General features: G+C 45.6%; 1 long non-coding RNA gene across 1 annotated transcript; it reads right to left on the reverse strand.

Annotated features, from left to right (window-relative positions):
- Positions 1–64: 64 nt before the first annotated feature.
- On the reverse strand, positions 65–938 carry LOC121049548. Its single transcript, XR_005800706.1, has 2 exons — positions 722–938; positions 65–266 (listed from the first exon to the last, which is right to left on the reverse strand). It is a non-coding gene; the product is annotated as an uncharacterized LOC121049548 (long non-coding RNA).
- Between the last annotated feature and the right edge of the window lie 21433 nt (positions 939–22371).

The following is a 22371-nucleotide window of genomic DNA, read 5'->3' on the forward strand; positions in this document are numbered from 1 at the left end:
CTCAATAATAACTTTCGACTTTAAAAATTATAAATTTAAAATTCAGGTCGTCACAATTCACATATATTTGCAAGTTAGTCAAATTTTATTTTTGAGATTGGAAATTTCTGTCACACCCCGGACCCGGTGTCGGTGGATTTTAAGCACCTGACCCCGAATTTGAGGTGTGAGTGTTACAAGGCAGAATGTAAATAAAATCTTCCTTCTAGGCTCTTCATTCTAGGCTCGTCCAACCCACTTCGGCTCGTCAAAACCTAAGTACTTCTCTGCAAGAGGTATTAGAGATGGGTGGGTGAGCAAAACCACGCGCTCAGTGAGTAGATCATGTAATATGCCAGTAAAACCATGTCATTTTACACACGCTAGAAAGTAGTATGTCGTATACACATCAATGCACATCAATTCATCACATCGCATCATCCATTCTTATTGATTATCCTTCAATTTAGTGACCACCACGGGCACCCTAATGGCCTTCTCTAGCCCTATACCACCGTGTGATACATCCTTACCTCGGCATAACCAATCAAGAAGTTCTCATGTTCCATGACTAGTCAAACAATGGATTCAACACATAATATATATAAACTCCGCATTTTTCGCAAATAGACATTCTTCACTTGAAAATAGAGAGATATTTCTTAAATAGATAAAATCATGCTTTTCCACCATTTTTATAGCAAATAAGAATATTTGAAACATATTACACAAACCCACTCACCTCGATAATACGAATCGCCTCCTAGAATACCGATCGTAAACCGAGCCTTCTAGAAATCACCATTGGATCTAAATCAAACCTCTATGGATAGAAAGAGGACATCAAGACGAATCCGTAGCTTTTCGCGGATCCTGAATCGGAGTTACGGATCAAAAGTTATGATCCGCCGAAGTTTTAGACAGAGAAACAAAGTAGAGAGAGAGCCTCTCAGCAAAATCGGAATATGTACGGGAGATGGGGCTGGTCCCTATTTATAGGAAAAGAGAACCAATGGAAATGAGCCAAATGTCTAACTCTTAATAAACCACCAAGAAGCTTGTGACACTTGTCAAGCTTCCATCACCTTTCTTCTTTCCACTTGACAAATGTCAACATGACTCATGGGCTTGTGACTAACACGTTGGGCTGCTACTCTTGGTCACTAAGTAAACTCTTTGGCCAATAGGAAGGAGCCACGTCACCACAAAATGCACTTTGCATCCAAACTTCAAAAATTCCTTAAAAATAGCTCGGTAACCTGAAAATTCACCGAAAAATGCTGCGAACTCGTGGTGACCTCTACTTTCCATTTCCAAGCTCAAAAATAAAATTTGACTAACTTCAAAATTCAAGATCATACAATAATTCTATCCATAGAGGTTTGATTTAGATCCAATGGTGATTTCTAGAAGGCTCGGTTTACGATCAGTATTCTAGGAGGCGATTTGTATTATCGAGGTGAGTGGGTTTGTGTAATATGTTTCAAATATTCTTATTTGCTATAAAAATGGTGGAAAAGCATGATTTTATCTATTTAAGAAATATCTCTCTATTTTCAAGTGAAGAATGTCTATTTGCGAAAAATGCGGAGTTTATATATATTATGTGCTGAATCCATTGTTTGACTAGTCATGGAACATGAGAACTTCTTGATTGGTTATGCCGAGGTAAGGATGTGTCACACGGTGGTATAGGGCTAGAGAAGGCCATTAGGGAGCCCGTGGTGGTCACTAAATTGAAGGATAATCAATAAGAATGGATGATGTGATGTGATGAATTGATGTGCATTGATGTGTATACGATATACTACTTTCTAGTGTGTGTAAAATGACATGGTTTTACTGGCATATTACATGATCTACTCACTGAGCGCGTGGTTTTGCTCACCCACCCATCTCTAATACCTCTTGCAGAGAAGTACTTAGGTTTTGACGAGCCGAAGTGGGTTGGACGAGCCTAGAGTGAAGAGCCTAGAAGGAAGATTTTATTTACATTCTGCCTTGTAACACTCACACCTCAAATTCGGGGTCAGGTGCTTAAAATCCACCGACACCGGGTCCGGGGTGTGACAGCTTATTTATAGTGTCTGGAAAATATTTTTCTAGAAAAATTTCTTCAAATGTTGCCCAAGTCGATATCTCTGTATCTGAAGTAGTCATAACTGATTCCCACCAATGAAAAGCTTGTCCTTCCAGGTAAGTACAAGCAATAGTTACTTTCAGATCATCTGGAATCCTCTGGTTATTCATACTTCTCTTCATCTGAAGCAACCATTCTTTTGCCACCATCGGATTTAATGTACCTTTAAATATAGGTGGTTTAGCCTTGCGAAATGCTCCTTGAATCCTCATCACCCTTTCCTCAGCATTACTATCATGATGATCCCCGAATTATTTTGTCTAATTGCAGAGGCCATGTCTTGAATAGCTAAAATAACTCCAGCATTGCCATTCATATCATTACTTTGTTGCTCAGCCATCTTAGCAAAGAAAACAACTAAATTTGTTATGGACCAAGAATTTATTTCCTATATCCCTTATAACAAAACAAATAATTGCCAACTAGATATGAATCAAACAAATACAAATGTAACAAGGTCAAAATATCAACAACAATATCAAATAAGTTTCACGGTATCATCAAACTTAAAATCATAACGTAGTCTCTAAAACAAAAAAAATCTTAACTTATATGGCTATAGGATTCAAAACCTAGTGCTCTGATACCATCTATGATTTCCATACAGTTTCTTGAGGTGATAGATACATAGACAAACAAGAGAGAGAGAGAGAGAGAGAGAGAGAGAGAGAGAGAGAGAGAGAGAGAGTTTTGGTATCTTAGAAGTGGAGGAGTAAAAAGTCAGGTGTGATTCTTTTATTTTTGATTTGATGAGTTCTTTGTGGTTCTGATGGTCAATGCAATTTGGAAATTGGGTTATGTTCATAGGTTATTATAAGACCTGGGGATTCTTGATGATAGAAGAAGTTACAATAGAGATGAAGTTCAGTTAGGAATAAAGTTGTTGTTACTGGAACAACTAGAACTAATTATTTTCTCATCTTCTATTTGATTTCACTAGTTTTCTAGAAAATAGTTTATATCTTTTATCTTTGAATTGATCCAAATTAGAATTTGAAATCACTTTGTATCTGGTTTGTTGTTTCCTTTAGTCATTAGAATTTTTGGAAGACATAGATTAATAGAATCTGATTTGAGAAGAGTCAAGAAACAAGTAGGAAACATATGCAGTTTTAAAGTTGAATTTAGAAAGCCTTCACTCATCCTTTAAAGCCTTGTTGTAAGTGTGGTTTCTTTTCTTTGACACTTTAGAATGTCTATTTTCAGTATTGAAAGTTTTACACAAATTGGTGTTGTAGAAAGTACATTAAAACTGAAGAGGTTAGCACACAGTAGCAGTTTCTGCGGAAAAACGTGGGACTGTAGCTGAACTTTAAAAATTCATAACTAATTCTAGGAAAATTTTTTTCAGGTGATTCAAATTCCGAAAGTTTCTTTAGGATGTCAGCTACAAATCGTTAGAAGACCTTGAAAGCATATTTTAAACAGATTTGTACAGTTTTAAACATTAAGGTGACTGGGTCAGACAACTGCAGTATTTCAGTTGTCAAGTAAAAACCTGTTTTGGTCAAAATAACTCACTGCTAAGATTTTCATAGTATGTTAACTGAGTTTTGCTTTAATTCTTTGTGTGTGGAACTAATAAATTCTATTCTTGCAATAGGAACTTGTTTTCATCCGGATACTTAACGTGAAAATCAATCGAGGTAGGGGAAAAACTTGGGGAGCCTCTATGTTTGCATTGGATGGTTGTTTACATGATTGTATTGGATGGTTGTGTACATGATTATATGCATTTATGTCCTCTGTTTCTGTTTGTTTGGTATGGCTGAATAGTGAATACACTTACATATTCAAAGTATTTGTGCATCAATAAGACATGAAGTATAAGGGTGGTGATGGTAATGTGAATATGCTATTGGAATGAGTATGTTGGTTTATCTTTTTACGTAGTTGAGTCTATAACCTCAGCAGGTACCAGATCCCAGGTATGCCCACTTGTTAATGTGCACTTAGTATAGGATATTGAAAGGGTAATTCAGGACTGGCGAAAGGGGAATAGACAAGATGTGACTAGCAAAAGAGGGTTAGGGGGATTGATTTTGGGTGGGGGTTAGTTCACATTGTTGAATACTCTGAGTCACCTTCGTGGTAAAATACATGGTATGGGACATGTAGGTTCAGTTTATTTTACAATGTGGATTATCGGGAATAGATAATAGTTGCATCCATTCATTATTGCTATTCTAACTATGATCTTCACAGAGGTTTCATTCTCCTACTGGGCAATGTATGCTCACCCCTTTTTATCATTTTGCAGGTGACAAATAATTAAGTTTGAAGTTATTTTACTGCAAAGGTGTTTTTAATAATGTAATATACATGTGTGTTATTGTTAATCATGCTTGGGTCCTAGACAAGAACTTGGAATATAGTTGACATTTTGTTGTAAATGTTGGTGTAAACCCCTCTTGTAATAAAGGTTGTGTTTCAATTTCGAAAACTTGTCTAGTATCGTTCTTTTCCAATTATTCGTATTTCGATTTTGGAAATTTATTTCCATGATTGGAATATAAGTCGCATCTAAAAGAAAAAAATTTGGATGTGACAGGGTACGTCGAGCTGTAGCTCGTGCTACAACGTCAAGAAAAGCCTGAGAAGAGGTCGGAATCGCCTCTATTCACCGACCTTCGTTCTCCCAGCTCCGACCACCTTTGGCCGTGGTTCCAAAAGAGATTTTGCACTTCAAGGGACGTAGATCATTTCCCCCAAGGTGAGTTGCATCGATTTCATCTCTGGAGATCGAATTGGAGCGAATTCAAAACTAGGGTTCATTGGATTCGTCGGCTTCTAAGGTAAAATTCGATCGATTGGTTCATATTGGGATTTTGGTGTAGTTATGAAAGTTAAAATTGGAGTTGAGATGAAGAACTTTGGTGTTGGGAGTTTTGTTAAATTCCGACTTTGAGCCGGCGGCGGCGCCGCCACTGTGGTGGTGTTTTCATGTGGTTTCCAGCCACCTCAGGGACAGTTTCTGTTCCTGATATTGATCTACTCGTCAATACAAGCATTTCGACATACAATACATAATTTTTGGAGATCGTATGAGCATGTTAGGGTTTTTATGGTTTCGGACCGTTCAATGTTTCGATCCGTGAGGATCCAACTATCCGATTGACTTCTGGTTTTGGCATATTGATCGTAGAAGTATTCCGGAGACATTGGGTGGTCTCGGATGTGGTTTCCCCTCGATTGGTGTCACTTTGGGGATTTTAATTCAAAACAGGGGTTTTAGACTTAAATTATTTGTGAATCGTTACTGATTTGAGATCATTGGTGATTAGGTGCTTCTAAAGGTGAATTGGACGAGTTGTTGGTGAGAGTGTTAGTTCGGTTCTGTATAGAAGATGCAGCGGGATTTTGAGGTGAGTAATCTCACAAGCTTCATTAATGAACTGATTACCTTTATCGTTTTGAGAGTTATTTATTAACTGCAAACTATAGTTGATATTAGTGGCATTCCTGAGTGAATGACCATGTATATATATATATATATATTTACGTGAAATATATATATATGTTTTGATGGATTTGTGGATTTATGGAAACAATATGCATGAATGATGCGTTTTATTGTTTTGGGTTGTAGCTTTTCGGAAAACAAATGGTGGGAAATGGTATTTCTATTGTTTTGAAAAGTGTTTGAGGATTTGAGAGTCACAGGTTGTGATTTCTCCTTTTGATTTGATTTAACATTTGGGGTACAGTGCGACTCGTTTAATGTTTTGATCTGAAGGTCAGGTTGGCCTAAGGATCCGGGGTTGCAGGTTGCATCCTCATGGCAATGTTATAACGTAAGGTTCAACCTTGGTCGGGTGACAAGTTACGATTCAGTTAGAGCTCTAGTCTGTCTGCCATCATACCTCATGGATCTAAGTAGGTTACTTAAGACTCCTGGGTACATATTGTGTCCAGGTTGGACCTATTTGATGTTTTGTCCAGGTTGGACTAAAGAATCATATTCTATTTGGTAGGTTAACGATAGGTATGATTTATCTGTGTTGATACTTTGTCCAGGTTAGACCGATTTATTGTTTTGTCCAGGTTGGACCGATTTGTTACTTTGTCCAGATTGGACTGATTTATTGTTTTGTCCAGATTGGACCGGTTTATTGTTTTGTCCTCGTTGGACCGATTTGCTGTTTTGTCCAGGTTGGACTGATTTGTTGTTTTATCCAGGTTGGATTGATTTATCATATTTGAATTGTTAGGTTAACGATTTATATGATTTTGTCACGGTATGACTTTCGTTGTTTCTTTTGGGAAAATAGTATTGTTTTGGGAAGCATGGTATGTTTTCTTTATTCATGAGTTGAAAGGTTTTCCTCATTTTTGGCGTGAGTTGTGCATGTTTGTTTTGAGTTACTCATACGGGCTTGCAAAAGCTTACCGGGTTTGTTGTGTGACAACCCGGTACACTTTTCAAACGGTGTAGGGGTTAATCCTGCAGGTTAGGATAATCGGGGCTGAAGTTGAGATAGCGCCTTTGCAGCTTTATGGTAGGGAGCCATTTTTGTGACTTACAGTTGATAGGGACTTCCGTTGTATAGTTAACTCTGAGCGGCATTTACGTTTATTTTGTAGTTGACAATTCTATTCGCAAGCTTGTGTAATATATAACTCTGTGGAGAGCGAGTGTATATTAACTTTGAGGGTTCAAAGCATCAGTACGTACTTGGTTTAAAAGGAAAAAGTTTTCAGGTATTTTGTATTGATAACTGAATGCTCATGCATGTATAATTATGGGATTATATATAGATTTTTATTTGTGTTTAAAAATCAGGGGCATGACAGGATATCTCCTTGACTGTGAACTTATTAGCTAGATATAGGTTTGCGGCAACGTGACGCCATTAGATTGGTGCAAAGAATATCTTTCGATACCTAAAGGATACGATAGATATGGACTTATTCTTTCCCTATAGAGAGAAAAACAAGTCTGATATGATGTGATTTGGTGCTTAAATGCATCTTACACGCAACAAGGACACAGTGATAAAAGAAGTGGGAAATATTTAAACCTGAAAATATCGTACCTCGAGGATCTTGAGCAAACTCAAATTCAATGATTTATGGATCACAAAAGTCACTTGTTAAACTAAAGTAAAATTGGAAAATGGCTAAGTACGTGAGACACCAAGTCTCATGCATACATGGCTTAGGTATCACTAGGCCTAAAAAGTAGCCAAGAACACACCAAAATAAACTGGCAGGCTCAAGGCCTTATGGTAATTACTGTTAACGTCTAAAAGTTCAGCGGTTGCTGAACCTTTGTTAACGCTGATCCGGTGGGCGGATCGATACTTGTGATGCTCTCAAAGCTTCCGCTGCCTGTCAAGTAAAATACAAAGGGCGTCAGAGGGAGACCGCGCTGGGCAGTCTTCAACTCTCCGATGCCTAAGTTAGTCAATGTATTTATGTTGACAAAGTAACAGTAGGTAAGTATTGAATGCGTAATTAATTTGGAGAGAGGAGAGAACCTTTTATAGGTGAGGAAGAGGAGGTTCTTCTCTTTGTTTTCTATGTGGGACTGAAATGTTTCAGTTCCCAGCTCTGGGAGATACTGATGCCATTTTGGCACGGCGGGTCGGCGGTGATCTGGGGGTGATCCGATGCTGAGGTTGTAGCCCACCTGGCGGTGTACCTGTATGTCATTCCTTTGGTTGGAATTAGTACCTTTAGCGGCATAATGAGCGTGGCGCATTATACCTAATTATGCTTGCAAATGTACATGTATGTACAAGTCCCCCAAGTCCCCAGTCAAGGAGGGCAATCTTGGTTGGGGAGTTGTTCGGCGGTTTGAAGCGTTTTCTTCCGCTAGACTTGCAAGAGCATAATTAGCGTCAGTGCGTTGTCAACCATGGATTTGAAACGCTTTATACCCTTTCGGGTGGGCCCCTGCTAGGCCCCCCAGGGAGTCCCCTACTCCCCGGCCAAGGTAGACCTCCGGATGGTCGGCGGATTGTTCTTTGAGGGGAGCTGCACGGAGCAGAGGGTGTTGGGTAGCGAGCCCAATCTTTAGTACCCCAGTGACGGGGGTCAACGTGCCTGATCAGGGCCGTCGTAGACTGTTGACAAGTCCCCGTGTCCCGTAGGGACGGTCTGACTGTAACGTCGAGTGGTGGTCGTTGTCAGAGTGAGGCGTAGCCTCGGGATCCGCCGCTGGTGGATATCCCCCCGCTGACTGCAGCAGGAGGCAGCGTCCAGTAGACGTGCCTGGCGGTATTTTATTGAGCGATATTACACTGAACAAAGCACGCAGCTTGCAAGATGAAAAGAGGATTCCGCTAGAGGTGTGTAGCGGAAGACGCCCAGCTTGCAGGATGGCGAGGGAGAAGTTCCGCTGGCGGGGTTTCGCTCAGCGGAGACTTCATCATTTGGAAGATGACAAGGGAGAAGTTCCGCTGGCGGGGTTTCGCTCAGCGAAGACTTCGTCACTTGGGGGATGACAAGGGAGAAGTTCCGCTGGCGGTGTTTCGCTCAGCAGAGACTTTGTCACTTGGGGGATGACAAGGGAGAAGTTCCGCTGGCGGGGTTTCGCTCAGCGGAGACTTCGTCACTTGGGGGATGACAAGGGAGAAGTTCCGCTGGCGGGGTTTCGCTCAGCAGGGACTTCGGACGGTTGGTGAATTCATCCCAAGTGGTTACTTCCACCAGACGCTTCGTCTGGTGGTGGTTGACACGTGTCCAACCCGTAGAGGGTTAGCGTGCGGAGGCTTGTCTCCTAAGCCTGGCCGTCTTCTCACCATTAATGATAGTAATTATGGTTTTTGTAACAGAGGCGACGCCTCGGTTAATCCGGAGAGTAAGTGGAGACCTGCGACACGTGTACGGCTGGTGTGTGATGTCGTTTTTGAGCGGACGGCTTAGAACGCGTTGATGTTGACATAAAAGGGGGGGAACTTTAGCGAGATTTGACACTTTGTGAAAACTTCAAACCTGAGTCGTCGTCTTCAAGCTCTGTGCGACTTGCGAAGAGAGTTCCGGGGGACGAAATCTGTTGAGTTATCAGATCTTGAGGACGAGGCCTTCACCGGTGAAGACAAGCGCCTGCAATTACACCAAAGATTTCACTTTTGAGGTTGGTGCTCTGAATCTCATCCTTGCTCCACTGCAGTTCTGTGTGTTTGCTTCTGTCAGTTTTTTGGGTTTCTTGATTTTGGGGTGTTCTGCTCTTGTTTGGCATGCCCTAAGTGGAAAGTGGGTTTTGGGGATGGTTTTTTTTTTTTTTTTTTTGCTGTTTGTTGACATGGTTGGAATTTCTGGATTTACTAGATGGTTGAATCTGGGTTAGGTGTTTGGGGTTGTTTGTTCTTGGCTATAACTAATGTAAGAATAGGCTAGATCTATGTTTGTGCTAACTGGTGTGGGTTTTAGGGTTTGGGATGGCTAACGTCATAGAGATTTCGAGCAGTGAGGATTCCGGGTCTGACGTGTCGTTCAGCGCGGCGGATAAAATATTTATTGACTCTTTGCGTCCGTCTGCCCATGCAGGAACCTCACTGCCAGAACCGCTAGAGGCTGAGCCGCTACAGATCATACCTTGGGAAGTAGTTATGGGTCGTGCTTCACGTCCAGAGAGCTCTAGGGCGGGTGAGGCCACTGCTGCCAAAACTAGGCGCGACGAGCGGTTGGCAAGCAACAGCGCTGCCAGCGGCTCCGCTGAAGGAGAAGAAATGGCGGGGGAGGACGCTGAGTCAGCGTGGTTCCTCCAGGATGGCACCGCCGTTGACGAGGCAGGAGAGTGGATGAATGTCGCAGCCGTCAACCGGGTGAAGCGGATGTTCCGATTGCCGGGTTTGGTGAAGCTGCGCCCGCCGACGGTGGATGAGAAGGAGTCTATTCTTCCGGAGGGGTTTGCCGCGGTGCACGAGTCTATATTCCGCCAAGGAGTGACATTTCTGTTGGTGCCGAACCTTCAAATCCTGGTGTGCGAATTTGGCCTTGACTTCTGTCAAATTTGCCCCAACATGTGGCGGTTGTCCGGATGTGAGGGGCCTACTGTGACGGAGGTGCTTCATTTCTACGAGCTGGTCTATGTGAAGCACCGGGGTTGCAGAGGGCAAGTGAACTTGCGCCGCCGCCAGGGAGTGCCCAAGCTGATCGAGAATCTAAGGGATTCCATGTCCTACTGGCGGGGGACCTTCTGTGTCACCACAGAGGGGTGGGAGTATCAGGCTGGGTCGAACGAGGGAGGGCCGACGTTTAGAATTAAGTCGGAGTTTCAATATATCCGAGGTTGTTAACCGGTTTCCACTAAACGTTGTTGGCGGCTTCTTGTACTTGCTGACTTGTATTTTTACTAATGACTAGTGTTTGTGCAGCGGGACTGCGGTATAACCTAACGCGCGAAGAAGAGTGTCGCGTAGCACGGATCAGAGGTTGCTGGCGGAATCGCAACCTGCTGGACTTTCGACTTCTGACCGGTTGGGAGCTATTGGTCGACCAGCGGCTAACTCGCTCCGTTGGTAAGAAATTTCCGCCATACTGTTTTTTTTGTAATAAATAACCCAGGCTGACTGGTTTTTTTTTTTTAGAAACTCCGCCAGGTAACAAAGTGAGTCGCGACGCTTTTGAAAAAGCAATGGACCGTGCGAAGGTAGATAACTTCCTGGAGGCTATGTACGCCGAGGGGCTGGCGGCCCAGAGGACTGTGGTGAACCCCGAGACACTGGCGCTGAGCCAGTCCGAGGTTCCGGTGGTGCTGCCGATGCCGCACCACTCCCATCTTGGTGACGACGGTTTGCCTGTCGTTCAGGCGGGGGCTTCAGTGGCCGGCGGGAAAAAAGGGGCCACAACAGCGGCTTTTCAAAAAGAGAGGGTACCCGCCAGCAGGCGTGGTCCCCATAAAGAAAGAACGGTGCAGTCGGCGGAGACTGGCACTGCGCCAAGGGAAGAGTCGCCTGCGAAGGGAACGAAGGCCCCTGCCGGGAACCCAAGGGCGCTTGAGAGAAAGCGCCGGCAGCCTGACTCCCCCGAAGAGGAAGAGGAGGATGTGGAGACAATCGGGGTCCGCCAGCAGAAGAAGGCCCGTCAAGCTCCCCCGAAGGCTGCTGTGGTGGGGGGAGGGGCGCCCGCCGCTAGTGACTTGGACTCATTTGCCGCGTATGCGGAGTTTATGACGGATGGTGAGCGGGAGTTTCTCTTCCACCTCTGCGAACGGTTAGGGTTCGGCGGCCTAGCTGGGATCTCGCGCCCCACGGCGATTGACCGGTCGCCCTACAGCTCGGCGTTTGGTCAAATATCCGCAGGGCTGCATGACATGTTTGCGGTGGCGTCAAAGCAGCCTCTGGTCGAAGGGGAGCTCAAGGAGGAAATCCAAAGTCTCCAGAGGGAGCTGGCAGAGGCGAGGGAGAAGCTGGCGGAGGTGGATCGGCGTCTGGCAAAGGCGGATTGTGATGCCGCGGACGCCCGTGGTAAGCTGACGGTGGCCATCCAACGGGACTTGGAGAGGAATGAACGCGTCTCCAAGTTGGAGCAGGACATCGCCCTGCTGCAGGAGCGGGTAGCCGCTAAGGATAAGAAGCTCATTATCGTGCAGCGGGAGTCTGCCGCCAAAATGACGGAGGTGAAGCGGCTGGAGGGTCAGGTTGCCCTCCTGAGGGTTGAAGGAAATAACGCTGCGGCCGCCGCTGTTGAGGCATTCAAACAGTCGGCGGAGTACAAGAAGGCCCTGACCGAGTCGGCGAAGGCTGGGGCCCTAGCGAATGTGGAACTGTTGAAGCGGAAGGGCGCTATCGACTTCGCAAAAGCGTCTCAGCCCGATGTGCCGTCGGCTGAGAGTGCCCCGCCGGAGAAAGGTGTCGTACCTGCCCCCGCGGAAGGTTCCCGCTCAGGCAGTGGAGAGAGCGGCGCATGCCCTGCGGAAGGGTCTCAGCAGACTCATACCCAATCGGAGGTGTCACGTGCTGGCTTCCTGGAGGCGCACAGCCGGGCGGACGGCACAATAGAGACCCCAAGCCCCACAGTTCGAGGGTCAGATCAAACGAGCCTCGCAATCCCATCGCCGCATACTGAAGTAGAAGGTGCCGAGGGCAACCCTGATGTTGGAATCTTTACTGTATTCTCTTTTTCTTTTGTAGCCGCTTAGGCATAACAAGTAACAAATATTTCGAAATGGAATGAAGTTTTTGAATTTGCGTTTGTTATGATGTGTTTGTACTGCTAGTACTTTGACTTTGGGGTTTTCTTTTGTCAATCAATGAAACATTAAAGGAATTGAGATTGGTCCAAGTGCACCACGTAGCGGACGTGATCCGCTGACGATTGCTGGCGTTGCCAGTTGCCCTCGGTGCTAGGCTTGGGAACAATGGTTTGAATAATTCCTCGTTTCATTGATAGCTGATTGATCAGCGTGTACAAAAAGTGGGGTAGTACCCGTTGGGTAGCTTCCCTTAGCTAAATATTGAACAAAAATTTAGCAAAGTCAAGATGCTCCTGGGTAGCGGCATGACTATTTGTAGTAATACCGAAGGTGTTCGGTATTCCAAGGGTGGGTCGACGTGACGCCATCCTTGCCCATAAAGTAGAAGGTGCCTGGGCTAACAGCTTCCACAATTTTGTATGGACCTTCCCAAGTTGGGCGGAGTTTTGTTGGCGGTGGAATGACTTCCTTCATTACCCAGTCCCCCAATTGGAGGTTCCGGGCCTTGACTCTGGCGTTGTAGAAAAGCGATACTCGCTGTTTGTTTTGTAAGTTGTGCAAGTGAGCCTTGTGTCTTTTTTCTTCTAGGAGGTCCCTGTCCAGGTTGATGTCGTCGCTGTTGGTCTCTGGGTCGTAACCTTCGACCCTAGCGGTAGGTTGAGTTACTTCAACAGGTAGGACAGCCTCTGTTCCGAACATCATACAAGAGGGTGTTTCGCCGGTGGCGGAGGTTGGAGTTGTCCGGATGGCCCATAGAACTTCTGGAAGCTTCTCCGCCCACAAACCCTTGGCGTCGTCGAGTTTCTTTTTTAGCAATTTCTTGATTATCTTGTTTGCTGCTTCAACCTGGCCGTTGGTTTGGGGATGGGCGACAGATGCAAAACTCAACTTGGTGCCCAAGTTGGCGGTAAAGGAGATGAGTTCCTTGTTGTTGAACTGCGTGCCGTTGTCTGTAATGATTGTTTGTGGGACACCATAGCGGTAGTAGATGTTCTTCTAGAGGAAGTGAATTACCTTGGAGGTAGTTATTGCCGTCAGTGGTTCCGCCTCTATCCACTTGCTGTTGTAGTCGATGGCAACAATGATGTACTTGAACTGGCCCTTGGCGGTTTGGAACTTTCCCATCAAATCGAGGCCCCACGTGGAGTGAATCCATGGGCCGATGATGACTGACAGCGGTTCTGCTGGTGCATGTGGGAGATCTGCGAACTGTTGGCATTTGTGGCAAGACCTCGAAATCCGTCGGGCGTCATCACCAAGTGTGGGCCAGAAGTAGCCCTGTCGCATTGTGCGGTTGGCCAAGGATCTGGCGCCCGAGTGGTTTCCACATTCTCCACCGTGTATCTCTCCTAGAACAACCTTTCCCTCCTCCGGGGTGAGACAGCGGAGGTTGGGATGGGTGAATCCCTGGCGGTAAAGCTTACCATTCTGGATGTTATAGCGGGTTGCTCTCCGTTTGAGCTGTCTCGCCTGGATCTTATCCTCCGGCAATGTGCCGCTTGTATGCAATGATCTCGTCTATCCAGCTGGGACTGACCTCAATGCTGAAGATCTCCGCCAGGGTTTTTGTGATACTTGGTCTATCAAGGCTTTCCACCCTTGTGTCCGCTGGACTTTGATGTGGTTGGGCGGTTGCCAGTCTCGCCAGGGAATCAGCCTTGGCGTTCCTTTCCCTGGGGATTTGTGTGATGGTGTGGAATTTGAACTTTTTAAGCAGTGGTTTGACGTACCCCAAATATGCCGCTAATTGCTGGTCCTTGGCTTGGAAGCTGTCGTTGACTTGGTTAACGACTAATTGAGAGTCGCTGAATATGTTGACGCTGTCAGCACCCGAGTCGATGGCAAGGAGTAGGCCGGCAATGAGTGCTTCGTAATCCGCCATATTGTTTGAAGCTTTGAAGTTGAATTTCAACGTGTACTCCTCGTTCAGTCCCCCGGGTCCTGTTAAGATGACTCCTGTGCCGCTGGCTTTGGCGCTAGCGGAGCCGTCCACATGCAGGTTCCAATCCGAGTGTGGGGTTGCCTCCTCAGTGGTTACCATTTCTGTTCCGGGCCCTGTCTCGGTACTAAGTTCTGGTTGACGCTCCGTCAGTTCAGCGATGAAGTCCGCCACTGCCTGGCCTTTCATGGCGGTTCTTGGCTTGTAGTCTATGTCGAACTCGCTGAGCTCAATGGCCCACTTGCTGAGGCACCCCGAGTGTTCGGAGTTCTGCATCACTTGCCTCAACGGCTGATTAGTTAACACATGGATCGTGTGAGCCTGGAAGTATTGGCGGAGGCGCCTGGCGGCAACGATGAGTGTGAGGGATAGCTGCTCCAAGGGAGGATACCTTGTTTCTGCTCCGTTCATGCCTCTGCCGGCATAGAATACTGGGAGCTCGTCTTGGCCCTCCCGCCGGACAATGGCGCAGCTTACCGCCGATACCGAGACCGCTAGGTAGATAAACAGTGTCTCTCCTTGCATAGGGACAGAAAGGAGAGGGACTGCCGCTAGGTATTCTTTCAGGCCCTGGAACGCCGCCTGACACTCTGGGTTCCAGTTGATGATTTCTTGTGAGTTGTTTTGAGGAGTTTGAAGAATGGAGCACACCTATCAGTGAGTCTGGAGATGAATCGAGAAAGGGCGGTTAACTTGCCCTGGAGGCATTGGACGTCCACCTTATACTCGGGGTCCGCCAGGTTAAGGATGGCCTGTACCTTGTCCGGGTTAGCCTCGATGCCTCGCTCGCTGACAATGTAACCCAGAAATTTGTTGGTGGTGACCCCAAAGAAACATTTTTCTGGGTTGAGGCGCATACCATAGGCCAAGAGAATGGTTACTAGCATGTCGTCCACGTAGACCTCGATGATTTTTCCCAGATGCTCAGCGAACATGGCGTTCATCAACCACTGATAAGTTGCACCGGCGTTCTTCAGACCGAAAGGCATGACATTGTAGCAGTAGAGGCCTTTGTCGGTGGTGAAGATGGTGCATTCCTGGTCGCCGGGGTGCATCTTGATCTGATTATATCCGGAGAACGCGTCCATCATGCTGAGGAGCTCATGTCCGGCGGTTGCATCGACCAGCTGATCGATACGAGGTAGTGGGAAACTATCCTTTGAGCATGCCTTGTTGAGATTTTTGAAGTCGACACACATCCGCCACTTGCCGCTGGGCTTCTTGACCATTACCAAATTGGAGATCCACTGGGGATAGACGACCTGGCGGATGAATCCAATGCCCTGGAGCTTGGCAACCTCCTCTCCTATTGCCTGGTACTTTTCCTCATCAAAGGCCCTCCGCTTCTGCTTGATGGGATAAAAGGAGGGTTTGATGGTCAGCTTATGAGTGATAATTTCAGGAGAGATACCTGGCATGTCCGCGTAGGACCATGCAAAGACGGCGGCGTTATCACACAGGAATTGAGTGAGCTCTGCCGCCACCTCTGGGTCAAGTTGGGCGCCTATGCCGACTGTCCGCTCAGGGTGCTCGTCCGAGATGCAGACAACTTTCAACGACGTGTCCGGGTTGACCGGCTCTTTCTTTACATATTTTTTCTCCTCATCTCTAGGGTCTTCGAAAATATTTGGGGGCGGTGTGTCGTTGCCCACTGTCAGGATCTCATGGCGGCGCGCCGAGCGCGCTATAGTCGTTGAATAGCATTCCCGAGCCAACTGTTGACTTCCTCTCACACAGCCCGTGCCGTTGGGTGTGGGGAATTTCATGAGAAGCATGTATCCGGCAATGATGCATTTGAGCTTGTTAAGCGCTGGTAGTCCAATGATGGCGTTGTACGTACTGAAACAATCGACAATAATGAATTCCGTATGTACCTCCGCCATGCATGGGCTGGTGCCAATAACCAGCCGCATGTAATCCGACCCCAGCGGTTGTGTGACGTCGCCGGAGAAGCTGAGCAGTGGCTCGTGATCCTGGAGTAGTTTCTTGTTCCGCTTGAGACGATCGTAGCAACCGCTGAAGATGACGTTGACAGCGGACCCGCTATCCACCAAGATTCTCCCCACAGAAAATCTGCCCAGAATGGGTCGTCATGGGGTAAATGCACTCCGCGCTCCTCCTCCTCTGAGAAGGTAATAGGTTCCCAACCTGATCTTGGGAGTTTGGCGGATCTTTCGTAGCGGATGTTGCAGACTTCCTTTGGGTGATTAGCGCGTGCATAGTGCTTCCTCGCCCTGTGGGACATGCTAGTGATTGGGGCACCGCCATCGATGGTGTTGATACGGCCCAAAGTCTCAATATTGGCGATCACAGGTGGCGGTTGGCGCACCCTGAACTGTTCCAACTTGCCGTCACGGTACAAGGTCTCAATGGCCGTTTTGAGAGCATTGCAGCTGTTGGTATTGTGGCCGCTGTCCCCGTGGTATTTGCACCACTTGCCGGTGTTCCTGGGTTTGCCCGTTTTTGGGTACTTTGGAGGGGGTGGCGGTGGGATCTGATCCTTGCACTGATTGTAGATGTCCTCATACGAGGCCGTGAGGACTGTGAACACTGCATACCGTTGCAAGGACTCCGCCTGCTTGTTGCGGTTATCCACATGGGTTGGGCGGTTGCCCTTGTTGTAATGTTGGTCCCTCTACCGCTTGTTCTGGTGGTGGCCCTGCTGCCACTCCCTCTTCTTGTCAGTTGGAGGTGCTGAAAGGGTCTTGTTAGCGGTTTCCTGATGACTGGGGGGTGGCTGTGTTGACTTTGTTGGAGTTGCTGGTGGCGGTGGGGTTTCTCCATATGTGAGGAATTCCGCCTGGGCATGGATGACCGCCTCACTCATGACGTGGTCATATGCCGCATTAGGATGATTGTAGTTGAGGTGATAGAGGAATGGCCCTTTAAGGAGTCCCTGCTTGAAGGCCGCCAATGCCATTGTTTTGTCTAGGTCACGGCACTGAGACGCTGCCGCCCGCCACCTTGTGACGAAGGCCTTCAGTGATTCGTCCGCCACCTGCTTGACGCCGAACAGCTGACTTGTGTTGTGATGTCCGGCAGACAATAGGATGAACCGAGAGAGGAAGGCGTGTGATAGTGCATGGAATGAGTCAATGGACCCTGGCGGACACTCGAAAAACCAGCTCATCACCTCACCGTCCAATGTTTCGCTGAACAAGTGGCACAGGGTGGGGTCGTCAAATCCCTTGTTGTTGATGACTTTCTTGAAGGTGTCCATGTGGACGAAGGGATCAGACATTCCGCCGTAATGCGACATCTTTGGGGTTTTTGCATACGCTGGTCTGATAGCTTGCAGAATCGCAGCGGTGAAGGGCCCAGGTCTAGAAGCGAAAAGCGGATTCTGAGTTGGCGCTGGGGCGCCCGACTCCGCCCGGATCAACCTCTGTTCCAGTTGTTGCATCCTTTCCAATATCTGGGCGGTTGCATCGCCGCCGAAATCAGCCTGAATATTCCGCCGAGGCGCAGGCGGATTGCCTTCAGTCCTCGCCCTAGCTTCCGAGCGGTTAGTGTGCGGCAGTGATTCTGCCTCCTGCTCTAACATTAGTTGGGGATGGGCGGTGGTCCCATCCCCAATAACTCAAGTGGGTCTAGCGGTACCTGCATCTGTATGACTGGCCCCGGTACCAATGCGCCAGTGCCGGGTCGACTACGCCTGGTGCTTCGTGACTGTTCGCTTTGCACTGGATTGGCGGTAGCTTCCAGCGTCCTCTTCAGTTCATCAAAACGCGACATCAGAGTAGCCAACTGTCCTTGGGCCTCAGCCTTCTCCTTGCGTTCCTTCTCACGTTCTCTGTTTGCCTTATGAAGATCCGCCAGTGCTAGCTCGTACATAGTGATGAGATCTTGGCCCGGCGGGCGGCTGCTGCCTGGATTTGCCTCAACGCCGGGGTTGGCCGGGGTTGTGAATAGTACGCGGTTAACGCCTACCGCTGGGTCAGAGGATTGGGGGATGGCGGAATGGTCTGCCTGCTCTTCAGCGTTTCCCCCGCTACCGTTAGCCATGGTGATTGTGGTGGGATGACCTTTTGTTCAAGGCTTCCCACAGACGGCGCCAATGTTAACATCTAAAAGTTCAGCGGTAGCTGAACCTTTGTTAACGCTGATCCGATGGGTGGATCGATACTTGTGATGCTCTCAAAGCTTCCGCTGCCTGTCAAGTAAAATACAAAGGGCGTCAGAGGGAGACCGCGCTGGGCGGTCTTCAACTCTCCGATGCCTAAGTTAGTCAATGTATTTATGTTGACAAAGTAACAGTAGGTAAGTATTGAATGCGTAATTAATGAGGAGAGAGGAGAGAACCTTTTATAGGTGAGGAAGAGGAGGTTCTTCTCTTTGTTTTCGATGTGGGACTGAAATGTTTCAGTTCCCAGCTCTGGGAGCTACTGATGCCATTTTGGCACGGCGCGTGGCGGCGCGTCGGCGGTGATCTGGGGGTGATCCGATGCTGAGGTTGTAGCCCTCCTGGCGGTGTACCTGTATGTCATTCCTTTGGTTGGAATTAGTACCTTTAGCGGCACAATGAGCGTGGCCCATTATACCTAATTATGCTTGCAAATGTACATGTATGTACAATTACAATGAAAAATGTGAGCAAATATTAGGGGGAATCGACTTTTGGTTTTGTAAATTAAAAACTAGGAACTTAAAAATTGAAAAAAGTAAAGTGCTTGAAATTAAAAGGTTTGGAAGACAATGGAAGGAATTGGGCACTAAGGCATCCACTCTAACAATCGTTTACCGTAACAAAACAATTTTGGCACATAGCAAAAGGGAAATGGCGCAATCCCTAACTCTAAGCTGGACTAGAGCCTTAGAGTGATAATGCAAATCCAGACTAGGGCATTCACATTCTCATAGTACAAAATAATGTAAATCTGGGCTAAGGCATTCACATTCTCATCAACATACAAATTAAGACCAGACTAGGGCTCGTAATATGCATATAATGGCATTAAGTTCAATTTTAAAGATTAACAATTTGCTCATGACAACATGCTCATTCATAAAATTAAGCCACTAATTAAATGAATTTCATGATAAAGACAAGAAACTAGTCATAAAATTGGCTAATTTCTATAACAAATTTTCATCTAAAATTACGCAAAGTCATGAACGAAAAACCACAACACACTTTCATTAAGCACCAAAAATTAATGCCATGCATTACATGGTAAAAATTGCTAGGGCTTCAAGCCCTAGACCCAAATGAGAAACTACGTAGTCTCAATCCACCAACATACCCACAATGAAATTCATCAATTACAAGAAATTAAAGTAAGGAGAGTTAAGAAAAGAGGGAGCGACCAACACTAATCACAACAACACTAAAAAGTGAGCATGACAAGATTGGAATTTGTGGCGACCCGAAGGGGTATACCACAGCGCCGTAATATTAAGCCAATAGGAGCTCGATACGTGGTAGACGTACCGTAGACCTACTATTACAAGGCCTTTTGAAAATGCAATTTTTAGAAAATAGGAGACCAAGAAAACTTTTAGGAAAGGACTTTAAATCAACAACCCAATACTCAAATTAACAAGTCTGGAAATGCTATAAAAAAAAAAAGTGGGCAAGTGCACTGTGATGCCTTAGGGCTTACATCATAACTGAAATGAAAGGAGTTCAACAATAACAATAAAACAAAGGGGTGAGGCGCGCTCCCAGGTAGGCGGACCTCACAGAGTTCAACATTGAAAGAAAAGCGAGTAAATCGATGGAATACCAAAAGGGAAGAACTTCAAGCAACAGGAACAGCAACACACGGACTCGGCCAACGACCCACTTCTAATCCAAATCGTCCGGAATGACCTCGTTGTAACCTGAAATGTAGGGGTGAGCATTTCGTCCTCGCTAGCCCAATAGGAGCCGACCCAACCTTAGTTAGGTTTGAAAACTATAGGTAAAACATAACTATTAGAACATAGATTGCGTGAGTTTGTAAAATCGAGTAAAACAAATGCAAACAAAAACAATCACAGTTGTTTCGTTTCAGGAAATCATATGCAGCATGCTTCACACAACTTGGAGCTCCGAGATACTTACCTGCCGGCTAAACTAAAATAAATCGGTGACCGACCTGGTTCGTCATCCTTCGAGAACCGGCCAACTACTCTATAGTATTTATGGCTACAAGTAGCGAAAGTGTCCATTTCCTAGCTCTGAGTCTCCTATGACTGGTTCGCTGTCTGTACTCACCTTTCCTCAACAAACATAGGAGCACAGCCCCCTCCGGAGGTTCACGGTTATCTATACAGTGAGATCCCTAGGAATCTACGCATCTACGTCCCATTCACTTTCAGGTCACAAGCACAAACATACAAATGGTACAGTATCTCAACATGCAAGTCTAGCCTCGGTTTTCGCAATCAACAATCATCAGTTATGAAAACATATGTATCACGAGGCATCGACCAATGAACAACCAAAAACATACTTGCCGGCAACATAATATTATACTAGAGCATTCCACATATATCGAATAGCCTCTAACAAGGAAGGAACAGTTCACCCTACCTGGAAAATGCTGGCGTACTCCACACTCTGATGCTTTCCGCTTAAGCTTCCTTAACGATCGTGTTTCCTGAACTATTACTTAGTTTGTAAGTAATTATCCAGGTAAACATTATGATCAACTTTAAGTAATCGCGCACACTAAATCCTTTTTATTTCAATGAGGCCATTAATTATTTCTTTCAACCTTTACCAATTTGGGACTTCTTTCTTAAAAAAAGAAAACGTCCTTATTGCTCCACTAAACATTCGCCAATCTGAGCAACCAAAGTCGAGTCGATCCTCATGTTTTCGAGGTCAGTCAACCCCGGTCAACTCTCATAGTTGACTTTTGACTTTTGACTTTGACTTCTGACTTTTAACCAAGTATACCTTTATTTACCATTATTTATTATTTATTAAAAATAAATAAGTAAATAATTCTTATTTATTAAAAATCAATAAGTAAATAATTATAAATAAAGTTTTACTTTTACTTTTACCCATTTACTTCTCCTTTTTAACCTTTTTACTTTTACCATGACTTTTACCTCCACACTTTCACTTTTACCTCTTTTTTTTTACCGAATTTACCTTTACTTTCACCTTCTTCACTTTTTATCACTTTACCACAGTAAAACTCATTTAATCTAACTTTTACCATTTTCTTTATTTTCCTTTTCTTCCAAAAACAAATCCATTTCTTTTCTTCTTCCTTTTCTTTTTCTTTTGGGCAAAACTACACAACAACAATCACCAAATCTTCCACAACAAAATTCCAACACTTTGAAAATTATGCTAATAAAATCCTACTAATTAAACCATCCTCAAATCTCTATTTTTCACAATTTTTCCAACAACAACAATAGCTCAACATAATCAAAATCAACCAAATAAATTCCAAAAATTCTAGGGTTTGTCCAAAACCCATTCCTTACCCTTTCTTCTTCAAAAATCACGGCCTATTCCTTCTCCTTGGTCTTCTTCACCTACAAATCGGTCAAACATCAACATCTCAACCAAAAAACTCGAAAACAAGGTTGCATGGGCAGATCCTTACCAAAAATCCTTGCCAAACCCATAGCCTAGCTTCATGGTTTAGGGAGAAATCGGGTTCATGCACCAAAAATCAAAATGGAAATCAAAAACTCGAATTTGATAAGAAAGATGTATAGATCGAAGGAATAGAGGCTAGATTAGGATGGATATTACCTTGATTTAAGCTTGGAAAGAAGAAATCAGAAAAACCCCCAAATTAGCTTCGGGTTCTAGGGTTTTTGGAGGATTAAATGGCCAAATTTCTTGATTTTGGTTGGAGAAATGAAAAGAGGGGAGGAAGAGAAGAAAATCTGGAAATTTTGGTGAGGATTGGGATTCCGGCGACGGCGGCGTCCGGTGGTGGGGCGATTTCCGGCGAGAGGTAGAGAGAGGAGCTCTCGGGTAGAGAGAGAGAGAGGAAAGGGAGAAAATGAGGAAGAGGCTAGGGTTTGGAGAGAGTGTGATGCTTAAATACCTCTCCCATTAATGAATGTGAAATGTCCAATTTACCCCTCCTTTTGGGCCAAGTGGGCTTGGGCTGCTCCAATTTTCTTTTTCTCTTAATTTTCCTTAAGCCCACCCCGAAAATTACCTCTTCAAACATCCTTATTTCTCCGATACTTCACCGAATCCTTTCG

Source organism: Rosa chinensis, chromosome 5 (genome assembly GCF_002994745.2).
Source record: "Rosa chinensis cultivar Old Blush chromosome 5, RchiOBHm-V2, whole genome shotgun sequence".
In the NCBI taxonomy this organism is placed as follows: domain Eukaryota; kingdom Viridiplantae; phylum Streptophyta; class Magnoliopsida; order Rosales; family Rosaceae; genus Rosa; species Rosa chinensis.